A 12,387-nucleotide genomic window follows, 5' to 3' on the forward strand; every position below is an offset into this window, starting at 1 on the left:
CACAGAAATTTGGTTTTTAGTAATAAGCATATTTTTCAAAGAAGAAGGAATTTATCCATATAAGTAGGACAAGAATAATAGGCTTAATTGAAGCTTGAGAGAATTAGGTTAGATATTAGGAAAAACATTCTAATCATAGGGATGGTTACAAGGAGGGAGAGTTGGTCTGAGGAATCTGTAAAAAAACCTCTCAGAGATTTTTTTAAGACTTTTCTAAATAAATACCGGCCAAGGAAACTTTGGGGTGAAATGCACTATGTGAGCTTTGGGGGCCCTTCCCATTCTGTTTCTGCATGATTCCCAGCTTGTGAGAACTAAACTTGACTGATGCACAGTTTTGCCCACAGACTAATTCCAAACTGATGGTACTGGGCAAACTGGTCAGTGCTCATCAGAATCACAGCCAGAAATACTCTCTATTCCATCAACAGAAGCTTTTGTATAGTGTGAGCCCAACTCCAGTAAAATCCTGTGAATTAAACCTTGTTGCGTTAGTGACATTGATTTCAGAATTCTGTTCTGTGACAAATCCAAACTTGGGATTTTCTGGTCTTCATGTCTATCTTAGGCAGCCCTTCTAATACTCGCTGCGCATTAGGTGAAGTAAATCCTCTCTTGGCAATTATCTGAAGACACCTATTGAGTTCAATGAGAAGCAGCAGCTCAGGCAGTGGAGCGCAGAGACCATTGTCATGTTTGTGCAAAACTTGCTTCACATGCCCCAGAAGCTGTTTGTTTCTCCCTGTGCTGTGCTGCGGATGGTAGCACAGCTTAGCACATCAGCTGTCGGAGAAGGAGTAGGACAGATGAGAGAAGCACATCTCAAGCTCCTGTTCTTGATCTCCCATGGATGCCCAGGGAGGACTCAGGGGCAGAAGGAATTAGAAAGCAAGCAAACATCTGCCCCAAACCCAGGGAAATGTCTGAACCTTGACATGGTTCCCAAAGGAATTGCAGCATACTGGAGAAGAGGCACTGTGGTGGCGGGAAGACAGGCCCTGCTTTGCCTGTCACTCTCCGATGCCAGGGTGTGCAGCCAGAATAGACAGACAAATCCTTCTCTCCCCAAAGAATGTATATAATTTACTTCATGCATTATATATTTCTCTCCTCACTACCATTATATGGTAGCCTACAGTCCCTTCTTTCAGCCCTACATTTTCCAGGACAGGAAGATAGGTTATTTAACAATAACAGAAAGGGCATTAGCCTGAGATTGAATTATTTCCTGTTCAGGTGTCAGAGCAGACTTCTAATAATTCACACAGACCCCATACAGATGGGATTCTTGAGGCACCTTTCCTCAGCAAGGCAAAGAGACTATCCTGCAGGCCAGAGGAAGCTGCTACATGGGGGCATTTTATAACCTAGGAAGTCTGGATTCACCTGATAAAATATATTAAAGAAAAACTAGGAGAAGGAAGAAAAGACATTTAAATTTGAATAAAGTCCAGGGGACATGGATAAGTTCCCCATGTCCCACAGTAAGGGTAGAGAGAGCTGTTTGTTTAATACAGTTGGTTCAAAAGAAAGTCAAGAGGCAGAGAGGTAAGACAAGCTTCTTGGTTTGGTGGTCCAGCATCTCTTTTCCCTCACCTCTGCATTTCTGTCATCAGACTGGTTCTGCTTGCAATAACGGTCTTGGTTTTGGTTTGGATCCACTTTTTCCATTTTATTTGTTTGCCTTTTTTTCTCCTCTGCTTATCCTTCTACTCTCTTTCTTGGTTTTTTTTTGGTAACTAATACTGTTGTTCCAGTTTCATCCTGTCACCTCAGTCATGCTGGGAAGCCAAACAAGTTGCTTAATTGCAGTGCAGTACCCAGCAGGACACGTCCTCTCCCTCGTAAGAGGTTGCTCTTATTTGCCTTGCTCATTTGTGTTCTCAGCAAGAGAGGACAAGAAGGGACACAGAGCTCCTCACTCTGCTGATAAATGGTCCATGAAAATGGTTAGAGCAGAGCACTGAGGGGAGCCCACATTGCTACATGTGTGATGTGTCTATATGCCTCGGTCCCAACACTGTCAGCTTACCATCATTCATTGGCCCAGTATTCACAGGTGCACACAAATGCTCCTGTAAAAACCTTGTAGCCAAGGTTTTTAAGAACTGGCTTATATTTTAGGGGTTTTCAAGATAAGACTTTTTAAGACCCGCTCCTTTCTGAAACTGGTGAGCTCACAGCTTCAGAAAATTGGCACTGACACGGTCCAGTTAGGAAGCATAGGGTGCCCAGCAGGTCACTTCATCTGTCTGCTTCCTGATGTTCCAGTATGAATTTCTTGTTCCCCGGATAACTGCTTGAACTAAGGAGTTGCCAGTTGCTGAGCTGTCAGGTTCACGTATTTTCTTTTTTTTAACCTAATGAGGCTAGATTTATTTTTAACGTTCCTTATTACCATCCACTTCTGACTTCCATCCATCTACTGCTGAGTACATGCTGCTCTTGCCAAAGCAAGTGTCTTTGAGCAGCTCTCTCAGCCCCTGGAACTCTACCGCCCTGCGGGAGATCGCATTTGCCACCGTTGTCCCTTCTATTAATTCCATGGCAGCACATGCTGTTTGCCTGCCTTGTTCAGTGCTCTCGTGTTAATAACTGTGCAACCAGTTGTTATTTCTTTCATAACCATTACCATAGCTGCCTGTTGTTAATAATTCAGGGTTAATTACTTACTAAAAAGTTTAGCAGAACAATTTAGCTTCGCTTAGCCTGTTCATTGATGAAGACTATAAATGTCTGCAGTCTATCACTGATAGAGCCATTACTGGAGTTCAGTATAATAGGCTTTTACTGAAGTGCTGCAGCAAAAATGAGGGTTAATCCAATGGGCAATGTCAGCTGCCTGCTTGTACACCTCCTGTTGGGTTTTCCATTGGATTTTGGGCAACTGCTTAGGAAGAGAACTGCCACAGTAACTTACCAGGTTTACTTATATACACGTTCACCTTGCACCATTGTGCAGTGTAGACCAAGCTACAAGAGTGCTGAAGCCTGGCATTAAAAAAGACATCATGGCAGCTGGAAAGAGTCCAGCATTTCAGTTAGGCTTAGGGTGCTGGGCTGATCTGTCACAAATACATCTTGGTACAGATAAACATACCTACAAGACTTGGGTGATGGTGTTCTCTATGGTTTATGAAAAAAGGGGAAAATTTCCAAGAAGCAGCATCATTAAAGGTAATGATGCCTCTTCACTCAGTTTTCTCTGGTCTGGCAGTCTCCTGTTCCCTGAAATTTTGAATCTAGGAGCTGTTACAGACAAAAGGCTCTGGATATATGCACTGTTCTCAGTTTACAGTGAAGTGGATGGGAACTGGGACCCCTTTCAGCAATGAGCTCTTTCTGACCATGCAGTCTGGAGTCCCCATCTCCTGATTCTAAGAAGCAGAAGAAAGGCCATGTGCTCCCATCCAAGGAAGGGAAGGGTTTAGCATTACACTCCTTTAGAGCAAAACTGGACTCTGGACTCTGGAAACTCCACCCAGACTTCTGATTTTATTCGCGTTGCACTATTTGTAGTAAATCGAGGCTGAGTGGGTGCATTGTAGTTCTCTGCATTCATTTAAGCCTTCACAACATAGGCCTCTGCCTTTGTCTGCTCTAGGCACTGACAGGAAGTGAAACTGAGATAGTTCCCTTAGATATTTTTTAAATCCAGCACGGTGCTGTCTTCATCTTTGGATGCCTAAGTATCCTAAAAATGCCTACATATCTTCATATTAAATTATGAGCAAGAAAGTGATTAACTGTTCCCTGACCTTCAGTTTCTTCATTGAAACTGTGTCACCAAACCATATTTCATGTCACTAGGAGACAGTAAACGTAAATCAAATATCTGCCTGTTCTAGAATATCTAAGGGAGGAAATTACTTCCATCCATGAAGGCAGACAGATTTTCTTGAGAGAATTTTCTACCTTCCAAATTCAGTTTTAAAATGCAATTTCATCCTCACAGGTCTGCCTGTTGGTTTCCAGCACAAGAGGCATTGCCTCAGTTTGTTTGCAGTCCTGAGAAAAACAACAACCTGCCACTCTCTCTCATTTTCTAAATGCTTTTTTCTTCACTAAATAATTGAAAAACTATAAATAATTTATAAGAAAAACACCCAAGATAAATTTAGATCTTAGATTTCTTCATAAAGAAAGTTAGTGGGTATCCTTTCTCAATAATTTAATTGATAATTTAATTGGCTTAAAAGAAGACTGAACCTGGTGCACTTTACTTCTATGGTCCAAGACTGAACACGGAGTAAGAAGAAAGTGGCCTTTTCCCACAATTAATCAGCAGGAAATGACAGTGGGCCTTGGGTCTCTGCGAGCACCCATGTTTACTGCTCCTGCTTGCGTAAGTTGGACTGCTGGGCACTGCAGTCCCCCTGAACCTGGCACATTTACAGTCCATGGCAGAATGGGACCCTCCTTGTGGCTGTGCTTTGTAATTTTTTTCCCTTGGTTTGTCCTCTTAGATTTATTTTTGCATCAGCAGCAATCAACACTATCAGGTCGTATCAGGATGTCCTTCAGGCCCAGCTGTAGGAGGTAGTGAGTATTTTCAACTCACATCAGCTCCAAAGTGAGTGGCATTGAAAACTAGGCAAATTTTAAAAATAAATAAATAAAAAATCAAGCTTAGGAGTAGCCTCATTGTTATGTTGTTCCAATGCATTCGTTTTTCTCTTCAGATTAGTCATGCATTTGAAGAATGAGAAGTTCACAACAGGGCAGCGAAATCTCATGTTCATAATTAGGACCCTGGAAGGAAAAACCAGCACGTAAAACAGAAAAATATTAGCCCATGATTACACTGAAATCTCAAAGCTTAATGTGAGATGTATTCATAAGTGCTTTTCCTGGAAAGCAACAGCCTCTGCCATGCAATTACATATTTAAGCTCTGTGGAAAAGATTTGTTTACTGAGTGAGAAAGGCATAAACCCCAGGCTGCTGGTCAGAGAGAGTCCTGAGTAATCACCGGGATTACACAGATACAACAGTTCAAAGACCTTTGACATTTGATGAGTATTTTTCTCTTTTACAGAGTGAAGAGAGTTTGGACCTTAAAAGAAAAATTACCTGAGGCTTTAATTAGCAGAGCCACAGAGAAAGAAATGAAGAATGACTGTGGAGAGCAGTAAGTATATGCCGAAAGCTTACAGGGCAACGGATGCCAAGCAGGCTGTGATAGATTTTAAATTCCACATGTTTCTATATAATTTGAAGAAGACAGAAAATGCAAAAAACCTGAAAAGCATAAATTTGTGATAACTGGGAAACGCTTCATTTGAGCCTCAACTGCTTTACTTGGCGTGATCATAGAGAATTGATTCTGCTCTCTTAAAAACAACAGCTGTTCACTGCTGAAGGCTATTCCTGGATTTGCACCATATACATTAGGGCAAAAGAGACACAAGTTTATGCTACTGTAGCCCATCTGTACTGGGCCTTGACCCACACAGCTGTGTCAGTGCTGGAGCATTGGCCAGGACAGCCAGTAGCAAAGGCGACCAGACACAAAATTCTCTCAAATGTACAAAGTAACTAATAACAGCAATGTGTGGGGTTACAGGAAAATGGCAAGCATGCCATTTCAGGCAAATGTGATTTGTGAGGTGATGGTTGCTTCACAGGGAGGAGGCACAGAAGCCTAGCCTCTGCAGCATCTCTTTTCCTTAGGCAGCACGTTCCATGGCAGGAACAGGTGTAGATAAGAGCAGTGTTTTAGGGCTTGTACTGATAGCACAAAATGAGCAGAAACTGCTGCCAACTAAAAACAGGCAGAAAAAGTACAGAAAGAGGCCATAAAAAAGTGAAACATATTTCACGTCTGAAAGGTTGGATTCTCAGGTGTGGATGAAGCCAGAAGCAATGTGACATCCTGCTCCAAGCACTTTCTCCAGTTACTCCTGGCTGGCAGGTGCTGTCAGCATAAAAGCAGGAGTGCAAAGCACCACTTAGTGGAGTTTGGCTAAATTGGACACTGGGTGAGGTAGAGTGAGCTGCAGCACAGCTGTTGTATTTTTCTATCCTGGCAGGTGAGACTGCAGTTGATGTGATTTCATACTGTGGGGCAGGAGGCTGAGTTGAAGGTCACCTCTCCAGAGAGGGCTGTGGTGGCAGGATGCTGCTGGGAAGCACAGTCTCTAGCACAGCTCTCTGGGGGACAAGTCCCACTATCTGCACCACTCTGAGGCCTCTCCTGCCCTGGACATGGGGGCCAGAGGCAGCAGCAGCAGAGGGGCTGCCACTCAGCTTGGGAATTCATGTTGTCGCCCAGCAGCCCTTCCTCTTGAATCTGGGTAAAAGATTACTTCCTTCTGGTTCTTGGTAAAAATGTGATCTAGTATCAAGACTTGCCTGCAGGCATCTTTCCATGTGAAAAAAAAATGTTAAGGAGTTTTTCTCAAGGATGTTACTTGCTTTGCTAATAAATTACTCTGGAGATCCTTAAAAGAATAATGTTGCTGGTAGTGCAAGAAGTGATGTGCTGGTTTTATGCTCTCCCCATCCTTTGTGTTTTTGGGTGGCACGACATGGCATGTCACAATTCATCTCTCATTTTTACATTTGGAGAAGTGGTCAGGATGGAGCAATCCAGCCATCCCAGCTGAATACGCAGTTGTTAACTGACAGATATCTTGAGTGCAACAGGAGTCACAAGGCTGTCATGGGGGTGTCAGCTTTTAAATCCCAGCTGCTTGCAGAACCTTGGCATATCATCAGTATGTACAGTTTTTAATTTCATGGGACATTTCTTTTGGTGTTACCAATGGATTTTGTTTTGCCTTCATCTTCCCTTTTTGTTAACACTGCAGAAACTTATTTCTTGAGGCTCTTTCCTGTCTTACACGATGCCTTGTGCACTGTGTGATTCCCAGGGTGTTTCCATGGGCAGAGACCTGAGGCTGCACTACTGCTTTCATATACACTCACGTACAAATGGCAGACAACTCAATAACATGAAAGGTGTCACAGGTTATTTTACTGCAGTCTCAGCTCTGACAGGTATTTAGGTTAGTATGAAACCGGGTTTCGGCTCCAGTCAGCCTTTCTTTGCAGAGTATGGGAACAGCTGGCTGGCTGGTGGATGCTGCCTGAACAAAGGTCTCCTTCTGCTCTGAGTGGCCTCAGGGGGAAGCTGCTGCTGCATCTGGCTGGCCTGGCAGCAGGGCCCAAAATAGGGATTTGTCCTGTACAGCTGGGGAGGTCAGACAGTCTGAGGCTGTATTTTATACAATTCAACTGTGGGAGTATATTTTTCTCCTACAATCTACTCAGACCTGGGAGAGGAGCAGAGCGGGCTGAATCAATTCCTCTGACACTATCCTTTTGCATATTTTTACCTTATTTTTGAGAATCTAAAGCAGGGTAAGCACAGCTCTGAGGTTTTTTGCAAAGATCTGACTGTGTTAATTTCAACAGATGAAACTTTGGTTTCAGTGTCTGTTAAAATGAAAATATAATTTTCAAGCTAAAATATAACATGTTGAATTATTCTTATGTTGAGACTAGTAGAGCACATTAATCAATTGATCAAACTTTGCTCAGGTAGCCTTTACTGATCTTGCTTTTCTCTTCTTTGCTCAAATTAACACAGTCATATTTGTAACTGAACTCAGTGGTAGCCAAGGCTGTAAAGGCAGATAAATGCAAAAACCTGCCTCTCCAAAGTCTTTAGTCTCACTAAGAATGAAGCTCACAGAAGCACACTGAGATCAAAATCAATGCTCCCTAAACCAGGAAAAGATTCATTTGCAGAGGCTCATTTTGGATTATTCTATATGCATAAAGAGAGAATAATTAGCTTTGTATGTGTAGAGTTTTATCTTTTCTTATTCTCTCCATTCTGTGGACAAACTGTTGAGTTCACTGCTTCAATAAAAGCTTTCTAAGACACTTTAATAGTTCCCCAAATACTGGCTTTTTTTCCTTTTTCCTTTTTTTTTTTTCTAAAGCTAGATGTTTATTAAGAAGATCACAGATTTTGCTATGTTTGTTGTGAAATCCAGGGGGGAAAAACTAAACAATTCCTGGCATTTATTATGATAATTTTAACTGAGACTCATAAGTTAAAGGAACTTAATGGCATTACCCATGCAAGATATGAAAACCTCGTCTCCAGAAATAATGACCTTATTACAGCGTTGATCTTGTGTGGGTGGAAGCCTGCTTTGGAATAAGCCTGGGGGAAATGATTGTGTATTTCACCTGCCTATTGTACATTATAGGTGAGCTCAGAGGTACAATAAGATACACATTTGGCAAGTGTTTTACATGTAAGAAATTGGTAATTTAATGCATTAATCACCAGAGTGCAATTACAGACCTTAATTTAGAAGGTATTAGTCATTCGCCATAGATAACCTTCTGTGGCTATTAGAATTTCATAGTCTGAGTTCATTACAACTGGCAAATGTCATTTGCAGAACCAGCACACACAAGGGGCTGTTCTTTGGCTTCAAGCACATTTTTTCAGTATTAAATACACTCCATTAAATACAAGAGAGAGCACCTGTTTGGGTCTTGTTTCAATAAAGATTATATCCTAGTTGCATTTCAAGGGGGCTTATAAAGGTTGCACATTATTAATGTATTTTATTAGCATGTTTAAAATGGAGTGGGATACACTGGAAATATCACCTGCACATCAGTAGAAGACATCATAGCTATTGATAAGCCATGGCAAGAAACAGCCTATTAACCTGTCTCTATCAAAATGTGAGACAAATGATTATTTGTACAAAATCTGTTAGAGCATTTACTGACCTTTCATAAATGAACCTTCATATATGGTATTTTCTTGAAATTAGTAATATGCTTAAAATTAGATCTCTCAGTGCTTAATTTCAAGAAGCTGCATAAATCTAGGAGACAGTAAAATTCTGTAAGTAATTGTTCCTAATTTTTGGTGTTTTCATGTGTATAATGGAGAGGACATCTTTTCTTTCCCCCCTCCTTCCTAATTCCTTATGGTGCCTGCTAGGTGTCTAGTTTGCTGTGTGTATGTGACTTGCATAAGACAACAGAGGAGCAAGAAACATGTCTTTGCTCAACGCAGACACCTTGGCAGGAAGACAGCTTTTGTTTTAGTTTCCATCGTTTCTTGCAAGTGACAGAACAATATGAGATGGTTGTGTAGCTGTGCCTTTTTTCATCAAAATATAACATGCATAACATGCTCATCTGCATCATTTGGAATTACATTACTTTCTCTGTGCAGAAAAGCATTGAAAGATGTCAGCACACTGCTACAGAAAATACAGCTGCAATAACAAACAACTTAGCTGTTTCTTTTCTCTCTGAGTTACACAACCACAGTAGCTGAATACATTGACATTCTTTATAGAGTCCTGTGATTTATGCATTTGAAACCTGGAGGTTTTTAATAACTGAATCAAAAAGATTTAATCCAGTCTGCAGTCGTAATAATAGTGAGCAGTGTTCTATGATAAATCAGTCAATGCACCAAACCCAAAAAAAGTTCCAGGTTGGATTTTCAACCATAACTTAGCAAAAGCTTTTGCAAAAATCACTTCTGTAAATTCATGAACACTTGTTAGCAGCAGTTGACTGTACAAAAAGCAGCAGTGAATACCTTGCTTCCATGCTGAAACATGCATTATGTATTAAACAAAAAGATGCTCAAGGACTATAGCCATGAAAGGACAGCAGTCCTGCTTACCTGCTGCTTCAGCCACTTCTAAAGCTTTTATTCACAAACTGAAACAGGCTTAGCTGACACCTAAACTGTCCCTGCATTCCAGGCCTTGCTTCAGTATAAAATATCTCATCCATTTAGGTGTATGGGCAAACAATTAGAGGCCTAAGCTGGCAAGATCCACAAAATCAGGACCTTGACAAGATCCTGGGTGCTTCCCACCTGCAACAACAAGCTACAACAGGATTATAAGTGAAGTATCCACCTTAGACACATATTGTGATGTGTGAACTGAGGGCACGCATGGTTAAAACTTGGTGCTGGTTTTTACTGTCACCACATAAAAGGAGGTGCTATGGTGGTAGACTCAGTAGAAAAGAGATTTACTCACTTACAGCTAAGAGTAATCTTGAAAATACTCAGAACTTAAAGTACCCACTTCCATCTATTCAACTCTAAGTAAGAGAGAAGCAGGACCAAACAGAAAATAAGTTGTTATTTATTTGAGCATAAGTATCACAACCTCACAGTGTAAATTTGCACAAAACAATGGGTGCTCACAGATACTTCTCTAATATCCCACGTGACCTGATAGAGTTCTATAGGACTTTTCCTAAACTGGTTTGTTTGCTCTCTCCAGTTCCCTGTGTTTTGTTTAAACATGCTATTCCAAATTACTTGTCTTCAAACACACAGGTCCTGTTTTCAGTGGCCTTAGAAATACTGCTTCAGTGCCAGGGTGTGTTGTAATTTCTTACCTGATTTAACATAAGTAAAACATATCCCAGGCAACCAGAGAGGTGCATTAAGACCATTAAAATACATGCATATGCAGTCACTTGTAAGTACTTAATACAAGAGTGACATAAGTATTAGTAATTAAAGATATGTAACCCAGATTAGTATGAAGACAGGCACTTCGGTGTCATCTCAGGCCCAGTCGATTCCATACAAAGCAGAACAGCTCAAGCAGGAAAGAGTGAGAATTTCCTCTGTAGACATCCTCATGGTCAGGGGTGACAACAGGGGTCATCAGAGACAGAAGCAGAGTTCATGTTCTATTAAAAAGAGAAAGGCTCCATAAGGAGCAACCTGGGTAGGAGAAGGGTCTATAACTCGGTGTGAGTTACAAGCAAGAGCTGCCTCAGGCACTTAATTCCAAAAGAGGCTGAGAGTTGTGCAACGCCAACAGAGTGGAGCCTCATTTTATTTAAAAGGTGAATCTTAAGACATGGCCCTGAGTTCTGCATTTCCAACTGCCCAGATTAGGTCATGCTTTGGTTAACATGATGTATACTGGAGATCCAATGCTTTAGGCTCCTGTGTCTCCCATGCAATGTTACTAAATCCTCAGCTCACTGCTGCAGTTAAGGCCAGGCAGCCATGCGCTCAAGAGTTAGCTCAGAGATTGTCAATTTTTCAAACAGCATCAATTTCCAGAAATTTTATTTCAGTGCAACCTGAAAATTTAAATTACTGTAATTTTTTAAAATAAAAATTACTCTGTCCTCTCTTTTACCTCCCCTTTTCATTCCTGGATTCCTCTTTAAGAATTACAGTAACAGGCAAATAAATTACTTCAGTTACAGATCTGTCATTCAACCTTAACTTCTTTAGGAAACCTAAGTGTTCCACTTAGTATAAGGTAATGTAGGAAATGGAATATAATGACCATTAGAGATAGGATAAGAATGTGAGTACAGGATCACCTGCTTACAGTTATCTTGGGTCAGATAAGTGCCCATCAGAGACTCAGCTGTATTGGATGTAAGAGGCAGAGATAAACTGGCTCTTTCCACCTGCAAAAGACCAAAAAAAACAGCTCAAGCACCAAGCAGCCAGCAAACACAAATTTTCACATTGCTTACACTGAGGTGAGCTAGTATGATCATCTCCTACAGATTAAAATGTAGCAAAGCCCATAAAAGCTTACTCCTGTGTCCTGGCTGCATCCCTCAGTCTTTTTTCCCCTTGCCTGACCCTTCCCATAGAATCAGAACCATAGAATGATTTGGGTTGGAAGGGGCCTTGAAGATCATCTAGTTCCACCCCTGCCATAGGCAGGGGACAACTTCCACTGGAGCAGGTTGTTCAAAGCCCCATCCAACCTGGCTTTGAACACTTCCAGGCATCCACAGCTTCTCTGGGAAACCTGTGCCAGTGCCTCACCACCCTCGTAATTAAGAATTTGTTCCCAATATCCAATTTAAACATACCCTCTTTCAATTGAAAGCCAACCCCCCTTGTCCTATCACAAGCCCTTGTAAAAAGCCCCTCTCCAACTTTCTTGTAAGCCCCCTTTAAGTAACTGGAACATGCTATAAGGTCTCTGTGAAGCCTTCTCCAAGCTGAACAACCCCAATTCTTTCAGCCTGTCTTCACAGGAGAGGTGCTCCAGCCCTCTGAGCATCTTCATGACCCTCCTCTGGACATGCTCTAACACTCACGTCCTTATGTTGGGGCCCCAGAGTTCGGTATCCAGCAGCCGGTCTTGGAGAGCTGGGGAGGATTTCCACTGTGCTGGGGAAATTCCCTCCCAGTGTTTCTTCCTTGGTGATTCTATCTTTTTTTAATATTTTTTTTTTTCCCATTCCATATGCACATCACCACCGCTCTCCTCCATGCCCTACCCCTGCGGCACCCCAGGTCTCTCTGGCGCTGCCCTTTTATTTACGGTCGCCTTGCACAAGAAGGCGGCTCAGCTGCAGCGCCGTTCCCGGCCGCTGTGAACAT

At 41.8% G+C, this 12,387-nt stretch overlaps 1 long non-coding RNA gene across 1 annotated transcript; it reads right to left on the minus strand.

The window, feature by feature from the left end:
* Window positions 1-9,562: 9,562 nt before the first annotated feature.
* LOC113946236 lies at window positions 9,563-12,182 on the minus strand. Its single transcript, XR_003527360.1, has 3 exons — window positions 12,102-12,182; window positions 11,364-11,453; window positions 9,563-10,712 (listed from the first exon to the last, which is right to left on the minus strand). It is a non-coding gene; the product is annotated as an uncharacterized LOC113946236 (long non-coding RNA).
* Window positions 12,183-12,387: the final 205 nt, after the last annotated feature.

This window comes from Corapipo altera, unplaced genomic scaffold (assembly GCF_003945725.1).
Source record: "Corapipo altera isolate COAL_440 unplaced genomic scaffold, ASM394572v1 48b, whole genome shotgun sequence".
NCBI lineage: Eukaryota > Metazoa > Chordata > Aves > Passeriformes > Pipridae > Corapipo > Corapipo altera.